Source organism: Marmota marmota, unplaced genomic scaffold (genome assembly GCF_001458135.2).
Source record: "Marmota marmota marmota unplaced genomic scaffold, marMar, whole genome shotgun sequence".
In the NCBI taxonomy this organism is placed as follows: Eukaryota; Metazoa; Chordata; class Mammalia; order Rodentia; family Sciuridae; genus Marmota; species Marmota marmota.
The window spans coordinates 20,080,047-20,087,414 of NW_026000221.1; the positions used below are offsets into that span (position 1 = coordinate 20,080,047).

Consider the following 7,368-nt stretch of genomic DNA (forward strand, 5'->3'; position numbering starts at 1 on the left):
CAAAGATTTAGAGTTAGCTCACCAGTGGAGGTTTTGGATATGTCAGGGAGTCCTTTCCCTGGCCGATTTTTATGTTTTATTTTGAAACAGGGTCTCGCTAAGTTGCTTAGGAACTTGCTAAATTGCTGAGGCTGGCCTTGAACTTGCCATCCTCCTGCTTCAGCCTCTGGAGTTGCTGGGATTATAGGCATGTCCCACTGTGCCCAACTAAGACAGGGAGTGCTACCTAGGTAGCCAAAACTACTGTAAATTGGGGGGATTGTGGCTCAGTGGTAGAGTGCTTGCCTGATGTATGTGAGACACTGGATTCAATTCTCAGCACCTCATACAAATAAATGAATAAAATAATGGCCTATCAACAACTAAAATTAAAAAACCTACTGTAAACTGAAGTTAAGACTCATCTGAAAAATAGGATTGAAAAACAAGATCATGAAATAATAAGGCCATGTGCTCTGCTCACCTTCTAAGCACCTCTACCTATTTTATTATACAATTTGCACATAACTAAGGTTCTTTGTCTTCTAGGTATTTTTTTTTTTTTGCTCCTCTCCCTAAACAATAGGATAAGGCTTTTGTTTCCTGGCACTTACATTTCCCTCTCTATACTATTTTGAGAAGCAAAGAGTTTTATAAAATTCCTCCAGAGTCTGGGATGCCTAGTTAATTGCACAATGAAGGACTGGAAGAAAGGCCAAGGAAAGGAACCAGATGAGTAATTAACAGATGGCTAAATACATTTGAACACCAACTTTTATAATTATTGAGTTAAGAGGTGATTGCATTGATCCTTTGTGAAGGTCTCCAATAAAATAATTTGGGTTTGAGTTCCAGCTATGTCTTTCAGAGAAAATGAAAAGGTGCACCAGGTAATTTCCACTATCCCTTCAATGTGTAAACATTCTGTAAGTGTTTCAGCTTTCTAGTAAGGACAGGAGCCACCCAACATTCTGACACAGTTGAAGGACTTCCATCTTCAGGTTATTGTGGTAGGGTACTTGGCTGAGTCCCCATGGTATGTCAAATCCTAGGAGTGACATTGGCATAGCTCCAGTGGGCACAAGGGTAAAGCTACACCGGATCCTTTTCCTGGCAAAGACAGGCTGAAGCAGAGGAAAGCAACTCAGCTTTAGTTCAGTTTAACTTTTTTTTTTCTTTTCTTTTTTCTCTTTACAGATACTGCACATTGAACCCAGGGCCTGGCATATGCTAGTCAAGTGCTCTAACACTAAGCTACATCCCTAGTCTCTCTTTCCCCCTTTATTTATTTTAATCAATTAATTTATACTTGAATTAAACTCAGAGGCACTTTGCCACTGAGCTACATCCCCAGTCCTGTTTTCTTTTTATTTTGAGACAGTGTCTAAGTTGTTCAGGGTCTTTTTAAGTTATTGAAGTTGGCCTTGAATTTGGGATACTGCTGCCTCAGCCCCCAAGTTACTTCGATTACAGGCCTGCTGTTTCTACAGCATCATGCTAAGTGGCCAGGCATGGTGGCACACACCTGTAATCCCAGTGACTTGAGAAGCTGAGGCCGGAGGACCCCAAATTCAAGGCCAGCCTTAGCAAATTAGCCAGACCGTGTCTCAAAATAAAAAATAAAAGGGCTGGGGGCTTAGCTCAGTAGTAAAGTTCTTGGAGTTCAACCCCAGCACCAAAAGGAAACAAAACAATATACTAAGTGAAAAAAGCCAGTCAGAAAAAGACAAATACCACACATACAACAACTGAAATAAAAGAATGGGTTATTTTTCCTTCCGGAAATGGTCCACACATTTGTATTGTATATGTGTATTCATTGATTTACCCTAAAAGCTTCTCGCTCCCAAGATGAACTGCCTTCTCCCTTTCATATGTATCGTCTTTCCTAAAGAAATCTGTCCTGTTCCTGAAAAGAAACAAATAAAAAGAATAATTCTGATGCCAGGGGCTAAGGAAAAAGGGAAATGGGGATTTATTAACAATAGGCTGGGGCTGGGCTGGGGATGTGGCTCAAGCGGTAGCACGCTTGCCTGGCATGCGTGTGGCCCGGGTTTGATCCTCAGCACCACATACAAACAAAGATGTTGTGTCTGCCGAAAAACTAAAAATAAATAAATAAATAAATATTTAAAAAAAAAAAAAAAAAAAACAATAGGCTGCATCCCCAGTCCCTTAGTTTTTATTTTTTGAGACAGGGTCTAAGTTGTTCAGGGTCTTACTAAGTTGTTGAGGTTGGCCTCAGGTTTTTGTTTTTGTTTTTGGTACCGGGGATTGAACCCAGGGGCACTTAGCTACTGAGTCACATTCCCCACAGTTTCACTTTCTGCAAGATGGAAAAATTTTAGAGATCTGTAGCACGACAACGCGCATAAAGTTAACACTGCTGTACGGTATACATTAAAATGATTAAGGTGGTAATCATCAATTAATCAATCTTGGGTCTTGCTGTTTCCCTTGTATTCCTGAGCTCAAGTGATCCTTCTGCCTCAGTGTCCCAAGTAGCTGGGATTACAGGAACCGCTCGGCTCTACAATTTTTTTTCCTACTACAGTTAAAAAAAAATAATAAGTTTTAGGCACAAAAGGTAGTATAAAACAAGATGAGCTACTGAGCCTAGCCTGAGGACAGCAGTGAGGGGGCAGAATTGGTTTATTTGAAAAAGCGCTAATCAGTTCATACTTCCTTCTCCATCCTCTCACTCATAAAATCTTACATAGATACAAATCAAGCAAAAGATGTCTTTTATACTGAAAGCAAATAGCATTGAAATCCTTTTTCGTTTTTCTGTCCAGGGCTTGAGCAAGGAGAAGAGCTTGAGTTTTTACCTCTCTGCAAGGATTCTTTTCTCGAATAGATAGAACCAGAAGAGAAAGTTCCCTCATTCAAGAAAAGCTAGCAAGAACCAGGTGGACGCCTGAGAGACTACATTCCCCAGGATGCACTGCTTCTAAATGGCGCAGCCAATGACGAATGAAACGCGTTACTTTTGCGACAGGAATGGGGCGGGAAGCGCGACTACATATCCCAGGATGCCAAGAGCCCCAACTCTAGTACGCGCCTGGCTTGCTTTCTCGTAGCTGGTGTTCCCCGCTAAAGGAAAATGAGGTCAGGGAACCATTTCCATTGGGAATCCCCGCAGTCTACTGGACCGTGACGTTCCGAAAGAGGAAGGAAAGTGGAGGAGGACTGCGTTACTCTAACTCAAAGTAGTTCCCGCGCTGAGTAGCCAAGAGTTACGGGTCCCCTCCTGTATTTTTTGTTTCTCAAAGGGAACGCCATGCCCCCATTGGTCGAAGACCTCGAGGGCAGGTGGGAAGTCGTGGAGCCCCAAATCGAAGTTATCAGTGTCTTCCCATTGGCCCTCTCCTCGAGCGCAGGCGCGAGGACTCCGACTCCCGTCCCTAGGGGCTGGTGAGCGGCAATTGGCCAAAGCCCGCGAAGTGGGAGTCTGGATTGGTAGTTGCTAGCAGAAGCCTGGTTTCTTCCTCGACTTATGCAAGTGATAGTGTGTGATTGGTTTAAATCCGCGGGCACTTGTCGGTGATTGGGTGGGAGCCAGGGGCCGGGTGCGGTCATTGGCTGGTGCGGGGGCCATCCCTCTTCAGGCGGGCAGCGAATGATGAAATGGGAACGGGGAGGGGAAAGGCCGAGACGTGAGCGCGCGACCTCCGGCGCCATTTTGTAGAGAAACAAGCGGAGTTAACCGAAGAGGGGGTCGAGGAGAGCCGGAGTCGGGGACCCAGGAGTTTCCTGTGTCCAGCGCCGCCGGAACCGCCTGAGGTGAGGTGGGCTGGAATCAAGGGCTAGGGTAGGCTGGCGGTGTCAGCCTCGGAACGCGAGTACTGGTGGGAAGAAGAATCGGGGGTGGACCTGGGGCCATTGGAAGCGTTTCCCGGAGCTCCGAGGAATGAGGGACCACCGGGACCGGGAAGTGGAGCGAGACGGGACAGGGCGGGCTCTCTCCCCATGGCTCGCGGAGGCTTTGCACTCTTCAGAGAAGAGGCCGGCGCAAAGGCTCCAGGAAGCTGAGGGCTGGGCGCGGGTTGAGATCCGGGGTGGCCCCAGCTCGCGCTCGGAGGTTTAGAGGATGGCGGTGGCGGCAGTTCGGGCCCTTGGGCCTCGCTTCGCTCCAGTTGTATCCTCTTCAGACTCCACAAGTTCCTCAACTCCTTTTTCTGGGGCTCCCGAACGGGTGCAGTGGGCATCGGCCCCCGAGGCCTACCTCCTTGGGCGGCGGGGACCGTGTTTGGAGTTGTTGCAGGCTCCCAATTCTTTTCCCGGTACTCGGAGCAGCCACTCGCCCCCCTCCTCCGTCCCCAGCACGTTGTCAAGCCCCGGTGTTTCGGGTGTCTGCCGGTGGGAGGGGCGGGCGGGAGCGAGCACTTCCTTATTACTTCTAGCCACAGGTTTTTGTTCCACTCGCGCGCCCTACTGCTTACACTTTCTCCGAAGTTGGCCCCCACCCACTCTTCCCGATGTCCGTGCAGTGGTGGCCGTTCTGCTCACCCAGGGCAAGTGTCCTCCTAGTGTTATGAGCGCTGAGGCCAGAAGGCTGGTGAGAGATTTGCTGCAGGTCTCAGATACCTTTTGCAGTACCACCCCCTCTGCAAAATTCACCCACCTGTGTTCATAGAAGTTTCTCCGCGAAGAATGTGCATTGTAGGTTAAAAAACCAACCAGCCAAACACTTGATATTTGTGGTTTTGAAAGTGTTGTATTTAAAATAAACTTTATATGGGAAGTGAACTTCTCCCCTGAAGTCACTGATCAGATGTCACCCCCCCCCCCCCANCTTATTTTTCTTTCTTTCTTTTCTTTCTTTTTTTTTTTTTTTGGCGGTGCTGGGACTCAAACCCAGGGTCCCCTAGCGTGTCGAGGAAGCCCTCTACCACTGAGCTACATCTCCAGCCCCAGATGTCACATTTTCTCGGATCTAGTAAATAGTCTTTGTCATTTCTATTTATTTACGTACTGGAGATATAACTCAGTGGTGGACTACCCACTATAAACCCAGCTCCCCACTTTATTTTAGATAGGGTCTTACTGATTTTCAAAACTGGCTTTGAACTTGCTATACTCCTGTCTAAGCCTCCTTAGTAGCTGAGATTACAGGCATTGGCCACCACCCCCGGGATTTTCTCCCTGAAAATCGGGTAACAATACTTTATATTCCCGCCTGTTTCTCTGTAATTCAATTGTCTGTTACTACATGGGGATTTTTAAAAACAATCGAGTGAGTAATTGCACTTTTTTTAAGAATCCGCATTTCTTTCATGTAAGTCCCTTTGAATTCTTAAAAAAATGAGGGAGGTCATAGATTCTTAAAAAAATGAGGGAGGTCAAGTAAAAGATTTGAGAAGTAGGTCAAAAAATAAGAATACATTTGTTTTTAGTGACATGTGGATTTGATACTTCACTAATGTGTAGTCCAGGTTGGGATTCCTGCCTTTTCAAAGATTGGCTGCACAATATTTAGCGATTAATAAGATATGGTAACAGTTTAAATAATCATGTTTTAGGGCATTACAAATTGTTACCTTGTCTAAAGAGAAAATGGGTTGATGATACATGAAGTTTTAGGTGGCTAGTTGTGCTTTCACTGAAATGGTGGCATACTGATAAAACTTGTTTGGAGAGTTGGTTCCTTTTCAACAATTAAGGGTCCCAATCTTCTTAGTGAAAACAGAAGTATAGAATTCAGCACAAAGACCTGACCATTAATATCTTATCTTGGAAGTTTTAAGGGAGAGATTTTTGGAATTATGGTGGAACAGAACTGGAATGCTCTTGGTTCCTAACTCACTTGAATGGATTCCTGGCTTAGTTTTCTTTTTTTCTAGTCTCTGAATTTCTACCCCGGTTTAAATCTTGATCTCTTTAAATGGACCTTGTCAAGCTAAATACTATGACATCCTCCTTACTTTGGGTTAAACCATTTAAAAAACAAAACAAAACTATGTGAAGACAGTAAAGGAAATGCCTGCTATCTCTTCAAAACATGCTTTAAAGCCTAATCTCAAATGCCTTCATGTAGCTTTTGGTAAGTATGTTTTTGGTTACATTCTGATCTAGTTGTTTGAAGCTTTCTTTTTAACCAGCTTAAATTTATGAACTTGATCATTTCATTGTGTTAGGTAACAGATCTTTGATACCTTCCATGAAAGAGGATTTATACTTGATAATTGTGAAGGCAAATTTTTTTTTCCACCTTTTGGGTCCTGTAGTCAAACCCAGGGCCTTATGCTAAAGCTTGCACTCTGCCACTATGCTATAACCTCAGCCTGCTCTTAGTAGTGTAATTTTTTGTAAAGTGTTATACTTTTTAAGTTAATGAAAGCACTAGTCTGCCATTTTGAAATACTATATATTATGAATTTTGTATATTCTTTCTTTTTTTGGGGTACTGGGGATTGAACCCAGGGGCGCTTAACCTCTGAGCCACATCCCCAGTTCTTTTTATTTTTTGAGACAGTGTCTCACTAAGTTGATAGGGCTTTGCTAAGTTGCTGAGGCTGGCTCTGACCTCCTGCCTCAGGCTCTTGAGCCTCTTGTGCATCTTGAAGCACCACGCCCTGCTTGTTTTTCAAATGTAATGTTTTACTTATAAATTTGCAAGCATGGCTAGGAGCGTTGGCACATGCCTGTAATCCCAATGATTTGGGAGGCTGAGGCAGGAAGATTGCAAATTCAAGGTTAGCCTCAGCAATTCAGTGAGACCCTCAGCAATTTAGTGAGATCCTGTTTCAAAATAATAAAGGACTGGGGGTGTAGCTCAGTGGTAAAGTTCTCATGGGTTGAATTGTAAGTACCAATAAAAAAAAAGTGAGCATGAACAAAGCGAATAATATGAATTATTCATTGAAAAGTGTTGTTTGAGAAGGCAGTAACGAGAGGTACAGACTCAATCTGAAATCCTTTGTTGAGATTTGAAGGAACTGCAGACTTTGGGAATGTAGAACAGTACAGATTTAATGAGCACATTGCAGTTTTTAAATTCTGGAATGCTCAACATTAACTTGCAGGATACATGTCTTTTTTTTTAAATATTTTTTTAGTTGTAGATGTACACAATACCTTTACTTTATTTTTTTATTTTTATGTGGTGCCGGAGATTGAACCCAGTGCCTTATGCATGCATGCTAGGCAAGCACTCTACCACTGAGCCGCAACCCTGGTTCCCAGGATACATATGTGGCTTAATTTTGTTATCATTAGAATGAAATTCCTAAAATGGTGAATGAGACATTAAACTGTACCCAGGCGCCCCAGTGACTCAAGAGGTTGAGGCAGGAGGATTGATTGCAAGTTCAAAGCCAACCTCAGCAACATAGCAAGGCCCTAAGCAACTTAGAGAGACTCAGTCTCAAAAAAAAAAAAAAAAAAAAA

At 43.9% G+C, this 7,368-nt stretch overlaps 1 long non-coding RNA gene across 1 annotated transcript in view; it reads left to right on the forward strand.

Moving 5' to 3' along the window:
* The first annotated feature begins 2,771 nt into the window (after positions 1–2,771).
* LOC125612956 overlaps positions 2,772–7,368 on the forward strand; it is a 14,065-nt gene continuing 9,468 nt past the window's right edge. Inside the window, exon 1 of the long non-coding RNA XR_007343441.1 lies at positions 2,772–3,762. This is a non-coding gene — a long non-coding RNA (uncharacterized LOC125612956). The remainder of the gene's footprint in view (positions 3,763–7,368) is intronic.